Here is a 17,008-nt window from a genome sequence, read left to right as displayed (position 1 = left end):
CTTGGGTTCGTGAGACACACACCCCTCCTGCTTCCCGTTTCCATGGGCTTGCAAAGGGTGTGACCAAGTGACAGTGAATTACACAGTGACGTTGGGCTCCCATGAGTTGTGTGGGCAGTCTGTAGTCAATACTATGTAGACATCCCTATTGGATATTGTTGTATTGTACACTGCATGGTGTATTGATATGCGCTTGTGCATCCATGTCTTCCTCCTAATTTGCAGGTTCCTTCCTCATGTCTTCACAAGGCCGTCTACTTTGCAGATGCAGTTCATATTGTATGCAGTACACTGAGACATTTGCGTGGCAGCAACACTCTAAGTTGGAAGGGGTCGATATGCTGGCGTATTCAGGTTGTAAGACTACCACTACTTGAACATGGTACTGTCATGTTTTTGCATTTTTCCATGGTGTGTTGCAGCTTTGTGTTGGTGGTAAGCATTTGGTAATGTGTGCTGTTAGTTATACATTACTGGGAGCATATTGTGTGTGGGCAGTTTCCATTAGGGACAGTGAACTTTGTGACACTTGTGTCAGGTCTTGTGCATTGCTTTGTTTGCTTTCACATTGCATGACATGCCATGGTGTGTTTGGTGGTGGAGCTGGGGAGGGGTTGAGTGACATGGCGCTGTTCTCATGTTGTATTTAGCAAGGGGGTAATGAATTTAGCAGCATAGATGTATGTCTTTTGAGGACACAGCATTGGTGGTGTTTGGGTAGGTAGGGATGCGCACAATGTAACACTTCCAGGTGACCAATCTCAGGCTGGTATGGTTGTGACAGTTGACTGTCCCTATGTCATCATCATTGATTGTCAGCTGCTATGTGCCAGGACTGTGTGCACTCCACATGGGTGTGATTTATGTGAAGTAATTAGCCACCAGCTGTTTACGGGCTGCCTCACCACGTGCCCTTTCCCCTCCCATGCGCAGTGGGCGTGCATGTGGTTGGGGATGTGGGGGCACCACCATGTCCACCGGCAGGCCCCGGCGTGTTGCAATGTTGTGCAGGACACATGCTGCCACCATGATCTTGCACACTACTGGGGGAGCGTATAACAGCTGCCCACCAGAACGGTCAAGGGAGCGAAAGCGTGACTTGAGCACTCTGAATGTGTGCTCCACTATGCCCCGGGTTGTAATATGGGCTGTGTTGTATCTTACCTCGGGTGGCGTGGTGGGGTTCCGAATTGGCGTCATCATGTGGGTGCTCAGAGGGTAGGCACTGTCCCCTGGGGAGGTGGTGATGGGTATCATTAGTGGGGTTGTGACATTACTCAGTATCTGACATGCATGCATGTGCAGTGGCATTTATACTCACCAAGCAGCCATGTATCGCCATGCCGCCCAGCTTCAAGGTCCCGATTTAGGGTTGACATTCTGTAAATAAAACTGTCGTGGGTGGACCCTGCATAGTTGGCATATACTGAAGTGATGATTCCCTTGGCATCACATACTACCTGCACGTTGATGGAATGCCAGTGCTTGCGGTTTCTATAGATGTGCTCAGATGCCCTGGGGGGACGTAGAGCCACATGGGTGCAATCAATGGCACCTAGCACTTTGGGGAATTGTGCCACCCCGTAGAAATCCTGGACGGCAGCCTGCCTTCTGCAGGTGTTCTGGGCAGGTATATGTGCCTGCGGACTGAAGGGCGTGCAGTCATGATGGCCAACACCTGGTGTAGGCAGCGTGACTGCGTGGCCTGTGACACCCCCCCCACTATAGCAGTTGTCCATTGAAATGATCCAGTGGCCAAGAAGTGCAGTACATTGAGGACCTTCTCCAGGGGGCTGAGTGCTTGGGAGCACAGGGTGGGTGATGTGAGGTCATCCTCCCACTCACTCACCAGGTCAAGTATTATGTGAGGTGGAAGCCTGTGCCTCCCATACACCTGGTCATCAGGCATCCCAAAAAGGCTGGTTCTGGGTGTAAAAATTATGGGCCTGACTATCTTCCTCCTCTTCCTGCAGTATCCCACGACCACTGCTCCTAAGAACAGTATATTCATCTTGGCGTCTGAGCTTGTTTGTTGTTTGCGCGCACTTTTTTCCTGGCGGGTCCACGTACTCCTGCTTCCTGCTGGCGTACGTGTTTCCGGATTAGCGCGTCTTTTTTGGTGCACGCATTAGCCCCGTTCGATTCCATGAATACGCGTTGTAGACGCGCGTGTAGGCGTTCCGCGCATTTGCCTCCTGTACTTCCCCCGTGATGCCCACATTTTCACGCGTTGTTCCCCATTCCGCGTGTTCCGCCCCCTGTTCCGCCTACTTTTGTTGTGTGCGCTGCGCTTTCGCTGTGCGCCTGGTGCACGCTGTTTGGAGACATGTGCGCCAGCGTGCGCCACGCAGAATTTTAGCGCACATCCAGGGATTTACACGCGCACGGACTTCCATGAATCGCTGTGCGTGGGTTTCGCTGTGATTTTCGCACTTGCGCTGAAAATTTCAGTGCACATTAATTCCATGAATTGGTCTGTCAACGTGTTGTCAGGATTATTTGTTGCGTTTCTATGAAGTTCTAATATTTGCAAACACAATGGGTCTGTACTGTGTAAGTAAATGTTGTCAACAATTGGTGGTAATTGAAATAGAATATTCATTGCTACATTTGCGTAGCAACTTACAACAACTATATTTGAGAGTTTAAATGGACCAGGTAGTTCTGTATCTGACTGGTTTTTTTGGAGTTTGTCTTCCTTCTTTGAAGAAGTACCTGGTAACTTTCCCTAATTGATTCTTTTTTGTTTGTGATACTTGATGAAGTATTAGTTTCTTTTACTCTCTTTGGAGGATTTGTAGTGACATACTGTTGCATTTCTGTTTGATTTATTTTTCTTTTATAACGTTTTACTTTTTGTGGAACAGAATATGTGTTTAGATGGGGGGTGCATAGTGAGCGAAGTCTATTGTATTCTAAAATGCAAGGAATATCAGTGTTTACTTTACTTGCATCAAAGCTGATTAGAAATAGACCGTCAAGTGTACGTAAGCGTGATAGTGCTATGCCTTCTTTAAAGACTGTGTTGCCAATATCTATCATTGCTTTGTCTAGGGTAAGACCTTGTGATTTATGAATCGTGACTATGTATGCAAGAGTTAGAGAAAATTGTTCTCTGCATACATACATGTCTTTGAAGAGAGGGAATCGAGCTGTTGAACGTCCTATCCTTTTTACTTCTGAAAGTTTGTCAAAGAGAATATTGACAAACTGAATTTTGCTGTCATGTGGGTATGTTTGAAAGCCAACAACTGTACCCAGTGCTCCATTAACTAGTCCTTGGTCCACGTCAAGGTTATGTTTAAGCATTACTCTGCAATTTAAGGATAATTTTAATATCTTTTCTAAGCCTGCTGTGTTTGAGATGGATTTTTCTAAACTATTTAGTCTTGTTGTGGCTTGGTCACACATGGGTAGTGTCATACCATGTACATCTAGTTTGTCTGTGGCGCTAATTTCCATTATTGGTTGCATTTCTTTACTTAACATTATTTCATTGAATTTGAAACAGCTTCCAAGAGTTGGCATTAAGGCCATACAATTGACATTTTTGTGGGCTAATTGTTCCATAACATCTGTAGCACATGCATTATCCCCATAAAGGGCATGAATGTGCCGGGTTTTCAATATTAGTTTTGCTGCTTTAGAAAGTATACCAACTCTGATACTTTTTAAGATGTTGGCATAAGTGAGATCTGCAGATTGCCGCATGTTTTCTGTTAATTCTCTGTATTGGAAATGTTGCCAAAGGTTGACATTTCCAATGCTGCCAACAGTTTTACGACAGAGTTTGTGTCCTAATGTTTTAAAAATAGGCTCACCTTTTACTGGTGTCAATTGAAGAATATCTCCGAAAACAATAATGTGTTTTCCTGCAAAGAGCTCTTCATAGTTTGTTTTGAGTACTTCTTGTAATCTGAGGTGAATTAAAGCCAACATTAGGTTGGAGACCATGCTCACTTCATCTATTATTAGCATTTTCATTTGTTTCAATACTCTGCGTAGTTCCATTGCAGCTTCTGCAGAAAGTTTGTAATAGTCTAATTTGTTTTGGTGTTCTACTGGCAATAGTAGTAATTGGTGTAACGTGACACCACCTATGTTGTAGGCAGCTAAACCAGTGGGAGCAGTGACAACAGCTGATAGTTTGTTGTTTGTGAATTGTTGAAGGAACTTAATGATGATTTTGATTAGGAATGTTTTGCCAGAACCAGCTTCACCACTGACGTACAGTAGTATAGGTGTATAATTATGGCAGGAACATTTTTATTTTCATGTTGTACACCATGTGCAATTTGTTTTGTTACTTCTTGAAAAATGCTATGTTGCTCATTGTTCAGGTTTTGATTGTAGTATAGTTAGGTCTTCTTTACCTTCATACTGACACATGGTGTTTTCTACTTCTATCATAGCTAATTCTGCCTCATTTATTATTAGTGGTTCTCCCAGTGGTTCTTGGCTTCCTGTTACAGAAGGGTGACTATTGTCAGGAGTTTCTTTATCTAGTTGGGCCTGGAGTTCTTCCTCGTGTTGCTGTTCATTGTGCAACATTGTTTTGTACTGTGTAAAGTTTACATCAGTTATAGTGCTTTCATTTGCTTTGAAAGCATCTTCATATGAGTCATATTTATCTAGTATTTCTTCTTCTTTTCTCCATGGTTTAAAGAGTTGTAGCAGGGACATGTAATATACTGCTTTATGTGGAGGAGTCTTTAATGACAATTTGATATGATTAATTAAATTTGGTTTGGTGAGTTTAACTAAGCTGCCTTCACAGTTTGTCACTCTATATTTACCTTTTTTTTCATCAGGTTTTATATTATTTTTGTATGTGTAGTTTTGGGCTATGTGGTATAGACACATGGTTTCCAAAGTATTACTTCTGTTTGGGTAGTATGTGTCTAATAAATTGTTTTTTAAAATGTCTTGGCTCTTGGGATCACGTTTGGCTATTGTTTCTATATCTTCATATGATTTTAGAACTCTTTTTCTAGATTTAGCTGGACCAAGACTTAGCCATACTATATTTTCAGATTTACCATACAATGCAGTACCAGTTAAACGATCAGCTGCTTCATATGATCAACATTCTCTATGGGAGAGCATTTTTATGTCCAAGCTGTATAATTTCTGAGACACTGTTTTATCTGATAACAGGTCATTCCAGAGGTCTTGGAGCTCTGTCTTTTCTGCTTTGGTTAAGTATGCTGTGACATATCGTGCAACTGCAAAAGAATTGTCTGCAATGTACTGCACATCTATGTTTGCATTCCATAAGTGGGCAATGATTGCATTATAATCATTGATATACTTTTCTTCTTCTTTTCTTTTTATGTAATATGTATTTTTAGGTGACTTACCTTTAACACTATGTCTAACTGAAGACATGAGGTTGTTCACTTGACCTGTATTTGTAACTGGTCTAGGGAAACCAAATCATCGGTATTTGGTGTGGTATTTCCCTTTGTTTTTGTATTTGCGACAACAATATTTTCCACATTTGTGTCTTTGAAATTGTAAAATGTGTGCATGAAGATCACTATTTGTTGCTTCCAATGGAATTTCACAACTGACATATTTTTCAATAAAGTGTAAAACAGTGGCATCACTGTCTTGACCAAATTTAGGAGTATTTTTAATCTATAAAAGCATGTGGATATGTGGTGCTCCTCTGGCTTGGTATTCTTTTCTCCAAAAGACGTGTTGCACTTCTCCAAGGGGAGGAGCAGTTTTATTACAAATAAAATGTAGCATAGCAATGAAACAAAGGTGAAAATATCTTGAAACATTAACAGGATCCAAGTTCTCCAGCTGTTAGTATATCTATGTTTGTTTTGTTTTTGTTTCATATGCGTACGAAATCATGTAAATCTTCCCATGCATATTCTGCACAACTTAATGTAACAAACCAAGTGGGTGGGCCAAGGTTTGTGATCATACAACGTACATCTCCATGACATCGAAACCAGTACTCTTTAGTACCACGCATATTTGCTAATAGATTTGTAATATTTGATTGTAAAACCTCATCCTTTTGTTGCACTTTTTGTAATAATTGTGTAGCTGTCATATTTTGAAAGTGTGATCCTGATTTTAATATGTGTGCAACTCCGTAACATAAAGTTGCTAGTTCACTTTCAAAGAGTAGGTGGAATATGTATTCCACATTTTGTCTAAATCTGGGATCTTCAGAATACATCCGTAATGAGTGGTATTCTGATGCTGATATTTGAATAGGTCTATCACCGTACCTTCCTCCTTTGCCGGTAGGAAAGAGTAGAGGAAAAGCACGTGCTTCTATACTTTTTTCCCATATGCTGATTGGTGATCCTTTTGTTTGACGCATTTGGTATGTTTCCAGTGCATCTTCTATGGTGTCATTAGAGTGCAAAGGATGAATTGTATAATGGTCTAAAGTATTTGATATTGTAGCAGGATCTAGGAGCTCAAATTGACCAGTTTATTGTGTTTCTTGAATTATTTCAGTTGTATCCTTCAAGTTTTCTTCAATATTAATTTCTTTGTAATATTCATTATTCTCTTTAAGATATTGCAAGGCTTGTCTAACTTTATGTAAATCTACCAGCCTTTGGAGACAGAAAACACTAACTAACTGCAATTCCAAATTTGTGGTATATGTGATATGGTGTCCCTGTAAAAAAATCTATATAGGGAAGACTGAAAGAAAAATAAAAACCAGGATAACGGAACATAAGAGCTGCATAAGGAACAGAATTCATTCTGCACCTAAGGTAGGACATTTCGTTGAAATGATCGCTAAGGCAGAAGAATTAAAGTGGTCGGTGGTTTACAAGGTGAAAGAGAGTAATGATATGAACATCGACAGGAAGAAATTATTAACAAAAGAAAAAGAACTAATTTTTTTAACAAAATGCTGTGAGACGGGTCTCAATGAAAAAATCGAGTGATACAAAATGAAGTTATGCTACCACTTGAACTGGATATAAATTTGCATCAAAATCGTATAGTGTTGTCCAAAAAGCGATTGATGAGAAAATACGATTGAAATTAACGTGTTCAGCTTTGTAGCTGAATACAATATTTACATGTTGAAAAAAGCATAGAGAAACATATGTGAAGAACAACTTTGATGGGTCAGGAAATTAGATCCTTATCTATGGTGCAGGAAAGGCAGTACCAAAGAAGAAATAAATAAATACGGAGTAACGAAGGCAAGAAAAAAGGACCTGTAATTCCGGAACGATGACGTGACGGAATATCATTGGATACATGGAACCGCGCCTAACGACAACAATGTAGAAAAGAACATGGAAATGGACACAAGCCGGAAGGAGGAACCGACTGTGACGCGGGCAAAAACATCCGGGTATGCGAACAGAGACGACGGAAGTCAGAAGAAGCGAGAGAACGCCGACAGCAACCCGCGAGGCAGATGGATCAAGCCCTTTAGCTAGAAGGTAAGCGAAACATCCGAGACAGCGAATGTAAGACTGTAGGAGGGAGATATAATAGAGCGGAATGTCCCTATTTCTAAAGACATGTCCCGTGAGTTAGCTATAAGAGATATTGGCGCTTAGTACACCAAGAAGCCGTTTAAAGATCACGCGGGCGGAATGTTTAAATTTTTAAAGATACACCTTTTGTTTTTTGCTTCTATAGATATCGGCACTTAGAACACTAAGAAGCCGTGTATAGATCACGTGGGAACCCGGGACGACTGAGGTCGTAACCATTGAAGCAAAAAGAGGCATTCATCTCGTACAAAGATCACTGAAGGGTCGGGATAAGCTGGAAACAGCAAACATGGCGGACTCTAACATGGGAAGTCCTAATTAAGGTACATACCCTAGAACTAAGTGTAACACCAGATTATGCTTATTATACATAGGATATGTAGTACCAGTTTAACCAGGAATAACTGCAAGTGACTTTTCTGTATTGGTAGATGTTGCAAAAGGTGAACCCACAAAGGCAGTACACAAGTGTTGAGAATTAAGAAGCACCTAGAGATAGATACCTGGATGGATGAAAATAAACAACCTGCAGGTAAAAGCCAGAAGGTAAATAGTGTACCATAACAGTAGGGTGAGAGCATTGGGAAACTAAATAAATTATCAAATGCCCCTTTTTTAAGAACAGGGGAATTACGGTAAAAAATAGAGAGGGTAGGTCACTAGAAAAACGGTAAACCACCTTATGAAAAGACGTTGTGTCGTGATAATGTCCTTTACCAAGTAGTGCATGTCTAGTACTGAAGAATTGGAAGAATATATTCTCTCATGGTAAATTGTATACCCCGAATGTAGGAATAAGACTGCATAGAAGTTGGGTTAATAATTAAATCCATTCTTCATACACTTGCTTCTCACAGATACCTTCTTGTGGAATTCTGGCCCAGAAATGAAACAGATGTGAACCGAACACATGAGCCTTGACCAAGAAGTATAAAGAATACAAGAAGACCGAATGGGCACTACATAACAGACTGTTGCTATACAAAAATTAACCCCTGAAGAATTTCCTGAAATTATGAGAACTGATAAAGGAAAGAAACATGTTGGGTAGTGTGGATTGTAGAATGAAAGGATGTATGAATGACACAAGTGTGAATGAGTAGAGCAAGATTTTTATGGGGAAGTTAGAGTACCCAGTGAAGAAAGGAGAAGATATAAGTAAATGAAAAACTGAAAAATGTGTCTTCTACTGATGAACTATCTAATAACAGAGATATGTATTAGAAAATAGAATGTTATGTAGAAGTTGTCTGTGGTCAATGATACCAAAAATAGTGGCAAATGTGTAATAATTGAACTTAGACAAAAGTGCAAGATGCTGTCTTTGTTGAGATAATTGTGAATGTACTTTTTAGTGGTGTTTTTACTGAGAGTAAATAAATTGATATTTTTGATAAAAAAAACTGTTTGGAATAAGTATGTTGTAATTTAATGAGTTAAACAACATGCAGGACTGAGTTAGAAGAAGGTACTGGAGAAGCAAGGGACCCTTTAAGCATTAGTGTGGTATGTTTAGTGGTTTTGACGTTTTGAGGGTTGTCTTAAAGAGGTCCAGATAAATATTCCCTCTAGTCTCTTAAAGTTTTTTCAAGTGGTTGGACGGTCGGTGGGCCGTGAGACTGTTTTTTTGATAAATTCAGTGGATGACATTGCATCATACTTGGGAGGAATAGATCACGCACGACAGAATATAAAACATGGCAGCTGAAAGGTGCAAGAGTTACGATGATGGATACATCACCGAACTACTTAGCAACTCCACACTGTTTGGGGGAGAATTGGGGGATACCTCAAATCTGACTAGCTGGGACGAGCTAACCCAGATAAAGAAAAGATTAATTAGGTCAGAACTACACGGTAGCATAATGCTAGAATACCTAAGAAATGGGATCCTGCCACAGGGACTCGTGGTAAGAAACGAGCCAAGAATCTTTCTAGACAACAAAGAATTTTTGATCCAATGGAGTTATATTGGAAACAAATGTGGCAGGGATTGGGTAATACTCATAATAGATACCGCACGCCAGACAACAGAGAAAATAGCGATAGACCTGCAGAAATTGGAAGAGGAGATCAAAAAGATAGTCCCCATTGAACAATATAAAAAGAGACTAGACGAACTCATGAATGAAATGAAAATATTCAAGGAAGATCTTACAAAAGAACGAATCAGAAGGTTGAATAATGATATTCAACAATTCACACATGAAAAAGCCTTTACATACACGCAAGAAAATTATTTCACCAAAGAAAAAGATGACTTAGGAGCATCTCGAAACCAAAATAAGGGCAAAAGAAGAGTAAGGTTTAGAGGTACATCGTATAGCTCAAGCGAAGAAAGTGCAGGAGAAGGAACTAGCACAGGAAGAAGGGGACGTAATTCCGAATTTAATTCAGGCAGACGAGGTTATAGAGGATCACAGGGCGGTGCAAGAAGGAATGGCAACAGAGGAAACCCTAATATACAACAACATTTTTTAGGACGGGACCAGCAGGAATGGGAGCCAGAACAAAGAGTCACCCGCAGTATGAAAGTACTGTGGTAAACCTTTCCGAATACAACCTTAGCCAAATTGAGACTCAAACATTGGAAAAAGGACTTGGTTTTGTGACCACTAATAAACATGACCGGTTTAAGTTTAGGGAAGAGCTAACAGAATTCATGAGGAAAATACACCTCAAACAATACTTTGAAGATAAAGAGGACTCCACTGAACCAGATAGTGGGTTGCATAATAAATCAAACTTTTGCCCCCCAATACACTCTCGGACTGCAGAAGCTCAAGTTTTTGAAAATAGAGTATTACAAGAACTTGCTATACTAGAGAAAGACACAGAAAAAGAAAAGATCTTCCAAAATCTAAGTCGAAAAGAGAAAAACACCCTAACGGGACTACTAATCAATGATTCCATAATAATACGAAAAGCTGACAAGGGAGGAGCCGTCGTTATCCTGAATAGAAAAGATTACTTCGATGAATGTATGAGACAACTGGAAGATGGCCAGAGTTATCAGAGATTAGATGAGAATCCCACACAAAAATTGGAAACAATGATCCATCTGAAAGTGACAAAAGCAGAGGAAAGGAGATGGATCATAAAGAAAGAAGTAGAATTTCTACGAGCAGACAAACCAAGGACACCACAATTTTATATTCTCCCGAAAATTCATAAAAGTCTAACTAGGCCTCCAGGGAGACCAATTGTGTCAGGCTGTGACTCGGTATTAGAACCTCTATCAAGATTTGCGGACCATTTCATGCAACCAATGGTCAGAGAGATGTCTTCCTTTATAAAAGATACCACACAAATTATAAAGGAAGTAGAAGGGAGACCATTTAACCAAGTTGAAGAAATTCTGATATGCCTTGATGTAGTATCTTTGTATACGAATATCCCACAAAGGGCCTCACTTGAGGTCTTGGAAGAAAGACTCCTGATGGAAAATAATAACACTGAAACCCCAGCTTCTTTCATACTGTGGTGTGCTGAAGTAGCACTAACGGAAAACTATTTCCATTTTAATGGATGCTACTATAAACAAATACAGGGAACGGCTATGGGGGCTACACTAGCCCCGAGCATCGCAAACCTCTACATGGAGGCTTTCGAAAAAAGAGTGATCTATGGTGACAACAACCCTTTCAGAAATAATATCCAGGTCTGGAAGAGGTACATAGATGATGTGCTTTTAATTTGGAAGGGCGATGAGAGTGAAGCAATTTCTTTCTTCAAATGGTTGAATGAACAAAATAACACTTAAAGTTCACTGAGAACTACAGCAGAGAGGAAGTGAATTTCCTAGACGTAACAATAAAGGTTGATACCAACAAAGGAGAACTCTTTGTTAAACCGTACAGAAAGCCAACTGATCGGAATGCATTATTACATTATACTAGTTTTCACCCAAACCACACACGGGATAACCTGCCCTTCGGGCAGTTTTTGCTGTTGAAAAAGAACAGCACGAACAGAGAAGACTATAGAGAAGGGGCCAATAAATTGAGAATGAATTTATATGAAAGAGGCTACCCTAAAAAACTGGTAAACCGGGCGATGAAGAGGGCTGACAATAATCACCGGGAAGCCTTACTTGAGCAACAACCGGTATTGAAAAGAAAAGATAATGACAAATTGGTGTTTGTGAACACGTATAGTAATCTGTCAAATCGGATCAGGAAAATCATATACCGAAACTGGACAATTATGGAGAAAGGAAAAAGCCCACTGGAAAAACCGCTAATAGCTTTCCGAAGAAATAAGACTGTGAAGGACCAAATAATGCGCAATGACATAACAAAACAACATAAATTTCAACCAACACTGACAGAGAGTTGGGGAATGAGAATACTAGAGGGACATGTACCGTGCGGCAGTTGTACGTGCTGCTCTCAAACTAAGAAATCAACTCAAATAGATCTTGGACTGAGAAATGAGTGGAGACAGAAAACACTAACTAACTGCAATTCCAAATTTGTGGTATATGTGATATGGTGTCCCTGTAAAAAAATCTATATAGGGAAGACTGAAAGAAAAATAAAAACCAGGATAACGGAACATAAGAGCTGCATAAGGAACAGAATTCATTCTGCACCTATGGTAGGACATTTCGTTGAAATGATCCATAAGGCAGAAGAATTAAAGTGGTCGGTGGTTTACAAGGTGAAAGAGAGTAATGATATGAACATCGACAGGAAGAAATTATTAACAAAAGAAAAAGAACTAATTTTTTTAACAAAATGCTGTGAGACGGGTCTCAATGAAAAAATCGAGTGATACAAAATGAAGTTATGCTACCACTTGAACTGGATATAAATTTGCATCAAAATCGTATAGTGTTGTCCAAAAAGCGATTGATGAGAAAATACGATTGAAATTAACGTGTTCAGCTTTGTAGCTGAATACAACATTTACATGTTGAAAAAAGCATAGAGAAACATATGTGAAGAACAACTTTGATGGGTCAGGAAATTAGATCCTTATCTATGGTGCAGGAAAGGCAGTACCAAAGAAGAAAGAAATAAATACGGAGTAACGAAGGCAAGAAAAAAGGACCTGTAATTCCGGAACGATGACGTGACGGAATATCATTGGATAGATGGAACCGCGCCTAACGACAACAATGTAGAAAAGAACATGGAAATGGACACAAGCCGGAAGGAGGAACCGACTGTGACGCGGGCAAAAACATCCGGGTATGCGAACAGAGACGACGGAAGTCAGAAGAAGCAAGAGAACGCCGACAGCAACCCGCGAGGCAGATGGATCAAGCCCTTTAGCTAGAAGGTAAGCGAAACATCCGAGACAGCGAATGTAAGACTGTAGGAGGGAGATATAATAGAGCGGAATGTCCCTATTTCTAAAGACATGTCCCGTGAGTTAGCTATAAGAGATATTGGCGCTTAGTACACCAAGAAGCCGTTTAAAGATCACGCGGGCGGAATGTTTAAATTTTTAAAGATACACCTTTTGTTTTTTGCTTCTATAGATATCGGCACTTAGAACACTAAGAAGCCGTGTATAGATCACGTGGGAACCCGGGACGACTGAGGTCGTAACCATTGAAGCAAAAAGAGGCATTCATCTCGTACAAAGATCACTGAAGGGTCGGGATAAGCTGGAAACAGCAAACATGGCGGACTCTAACATGGGAAGTCCTAATTAAGGTACATACCCTAGAACTAAGTGTAACACCAGATTATGCTTATTATACATAGGATATGTAGTACCAGTTTAACCAGGAATAACTGCAAGTGACTTTTCTGTATTGGTAGATGTTGCAAAAGGTGAACCCACAAAGGCAGTACACAAGTGTTGAGAATTAAGAAGCACCTAGAGATAGATACCTGGATGGATGAAAATAAACAACCTGCAGGTAAAAGCCAGAAGATAAATAGTGTACCATAACAGTAGGGTGAGAGCGTTGGGAAACTAAATAAATTATCAAATGCCCCTTTTTTAAGAACAGGGGAATTACGGTAAAAAATAGAGAGGGTAGGTCACTAGAAAAACGGTAAACCACCTTATGAAAAGACGTTGTGTCGTGATAATACCCTTTACCAAGTAGTGCATGTCTAGTACTGAAGAATTGGAAGAATATATTCTCTCATGGTAAATTGTATACCCCGAATGTAGGAATAAGACTGCATAGAAGTTGGGTTAATAATTAAATCCATTCTTCATACACTTGCTTCTCACAGATACCTTCTTGTGGAATTCTGGCCCAGAAATGAAACAGATGTGAACCGAACACATGAGCCTTGACCAAGAAGTATAAAGAATACAAGAAGACCGAATGGGCACTACATAACAGACTGTTGCTATACAAAAATTAACCCCTGAAGAATTTCCTGAAATTATGAGAACTGATAAAGGAAAGAAACATGTTGGGTAGTGTGGATTGTAGAATGAAAGGATGTATGAATGACATAAGTGTGAATGAGTAGAGCACGATTTTTATGGGGAAGTTAGAGTACCCAGTGAAGAAAGGAGAAGATATAAAAAGTAAATGAAAAACTGAAAAATGTGTCTTCTACTGATGAACTATCTAATAACAGAGATATGTATTAGAAAATAGAATGTTATGTAGAAGTTGTCTGTGGTCAATGATACCAAAAATAGTGGCAAATGTGTAATAATTGAACTTAGACAAAAGTGCAAGATGCTGTCTTTGTTGAGATAATTGTGAATGTACTTTTTAGTGGTGTTTTTACTGAGAGTAAATAAATTGATATTTTTGATAAAAAAAACTGTTTGGAATAAGTATGTTGTAATTTAATGATTTAATCAACATGCAGGACTGAGTTAGAAGAAGGTACTGAAGAAGCAAGGGACCCTTTAAGCATTAGTGTGGTATGTTTAGTGGTTTTGACGTTTTGAGGGTTGTCTTAAAGAGGTCCAGATAAATATTCCCTCTAGTCTCTTAAAGTTTTTTCAAGTGGTTGGACGGTCGGTGGGCCGTGAGACTGTTTTTTTGATAAATTCAGTGGATGACATTGCATCATACTTGGGAGGAATAGATCACGCACGACAGAATATAAAACATGGCATCTGAAAGGTGCAAGAGTTACGATGATGGATACATCACCGAACTACTTAGCAACTCCACACTGTTTGGGGGAGAATTGGGGGATACCTCAAATCTGACTAGCTGGGACGAGCTAACCCAGATAAAGAAAAGATTAATTAGGTCGGAACTACACGGTAGCATAATGCTAGAATACCTAAGAAATGGGATCCTGCCACAGGGACTCGTGGTAAGAAACGAGCCAAGAATCTTTCTAGACAACAAAGAATTTTTGATCCAATGGAGTTATATTGGAAACAAATGTGGCAGGGATTGGGTAATACTCATAATAGATACCGCACGCCAGACAACAGAGAAAATAGCGATAGACCTGCAGAAATTGGAAGAGGAGATCAAAAAGATAGTCCCCATTGAACAATATAAAAAGAGACTAGACGAACTCATGAATGAAATGAAAATATTCAAGGAAGATCTTACAAAAGAACGAATCAGAAGGTTGAAAAATGATATTCAACAATTCACACATGAAAAAGCCTTTACATACACGCAAGAAAATTATTTCACCAAAGAAAAAGATGACTTAGGAGCATCTCGAAACCAAAATAAGGGCAAAAGAAGAGTAAGGTTTAGAGGTACATCGTATAGCTCAAGCGAAGAAAGTGCAGGAGAAGGAACTAGCACAGGAAGAAGGGGACGAAATTCCGAATTTAATTCAGGCAGACGAGGTTATAGAGGATCACAGGGCAGTGCAAGAAGGAATGGCAACAGAGGAAACCCTAATATACAACAACATTTTTTAGGACGGGACCAGCAGGAATGGGAGCCAGACCAAAGAGTCACCCGCAGTATGAAAGTACTGTGGTAAACCTTTCCGAATACAACCTTAGCCAAATTGAGACTCAAACATTGGAAAAAGGACTTGGTTTTGTGACCACTAATAAACATGACCGGTTAAAGTTTAGGGAAGAGCTAACAGAATTCATGAGGAAAATACACCTCAAACAATACTTTGAAGATAAAGAGGACTCCACCGAACCAGATAGTGGGTTGCATAATAAATCAAACTTTTGCCCCCCAATACACTCTCGGACTGCAGACGCTCGAGTTTTTGAAAATAGAGTATTACAAGAACTTGCTATACTAGAGAAAGACACAGAAAAAGAAAAGATCTTCCAAAATCTAAGTCGAAAAGAGAAAACCACCCTAAAGGGACTACTATTCAATGATTCCATAATAATACGAAAAGCTGACAAGGGAGGAGCCGTTGGTATCCTGAATAGAAAAGATTACATCGATGAATGTATGAGACAACTGGAAGATGGCCAGAGTTATCAGAGATTAGTTGAGAATCCCACACAAAAATTGGAAACAATGATCCATCTGAAAGTGACAAAAGCAGATGAAAGGAGATGGATCACAAAGAAAGAAGCAGAATTTCTACGAGCAGACAAACCAAGGACACCACAATTTTATATTCTCCCGAAAATTCATAAAAGTCTAACTAGGCCACCAGGGAGACCAATTGTGTCAGGCTGTGACTCTGTATTAGAACCTCTATCAAGATTTGCGGACCATTTCATGCAACCAATGGTCAGAGAGATGTCTTCCTTTATAAAAGATACCACACAAATTATAAAGGAAGTAGAAGGGAGACGATTTAACCAAGTTGAAGAAATTCTGATATGCCTTGATGTAGTATCTTTGTATACGAATATCCCACAAAGGGCCTCACTTGAGGTCTTGGAAGAAAGACTCCTGATGGAAAATAATAACACTGAAACCCCAGCTTCTTTCATACTGTGGTGTGCTGAAGTAGCACTAACGGAAAACTATTTCCATTTTAATGGATGCTACTATAAACAAATACAGGGAACGGCTATGGGGGCTACACTAGCCCCGAGCATCGCAAACCTCTACATGGAGGCTTTCGAAAAAAGAGTGATCTATGGTGACAACAACCCTTTCAGAAATAATATCCAGGTCTGGAAGAGATACATAGATGATGTGCTTTTAATTTGGAAGGGCGATGAGAGTGAAGCAATTTCTTTCTTCAAATGGTTGAATGAACAAAATCAACACTTAAAGTTCACTGAGAACTACAGCAGAGAGGAAGTGAATTTCCTAGACGTAACAATAAAGGTTGATACCAACAAAGGAGAACTCTTTGTTAAACCGTACAGAAAGCCAACTGATCGGAATGCATTATTACATTATACTAGTTTTCACCCGAACCACACACGGGATAACCTGCCCTTTGGGCAGTTTTTGCGGTTGAAAAAGAACAGCACGAACAGAGAAGACTATAGAGAAGGGGCCAATAAATTGAGAATGAATTTATATGAAAGAGGCTACCCTAAAAAACTGGTAAACCGGGCGATGAAGAGGGCTTGACAATAATCACCCGGAAGCCTTACTTGAGCAACAACCGGTATTGAAAAGAAAAGGTAATGACAAATTGGTGTTTGTGAACACGTATAGTAATCTT

At 39.8% G+C, this 17,008-nt stretch overlaps 1 protein-coding gene across 1 annotated transcript in view; it reads left to right on the top strand.

Moving 5' to 3' along the window:
- Positions 1–17,008, top strand: part of LOC138510125 (uncharacterized) — a 398,370-nt gene that overhangs the window by 101,847 nt on the left and 279,515 nt on the right. The gene's annotated exons all lie outside the window — the stretch shown is intronic.

The sequence above is a fragment of the Ambystoma mexicanum genome, chromosome 6p, assembly GCF_040938575.1.
Source record: "Ambystoma mexicanum isolate Mex_15411 chromosome 6p, UKY_AmexF1_1, whole genome shotgun sequence".
NCBI classification, from domain to species: domain Eukaryota; kingdom Metazoa; phylum Chordata; class Amphibia; order Caudata; family Ambystomatidae; genus Ambystoma; species Ambystoma mexicanum.
Note: the sequence above shows the minus strand (reverse complement) of the source record. Positions and strands in the feature narration are given on the sequence as shown.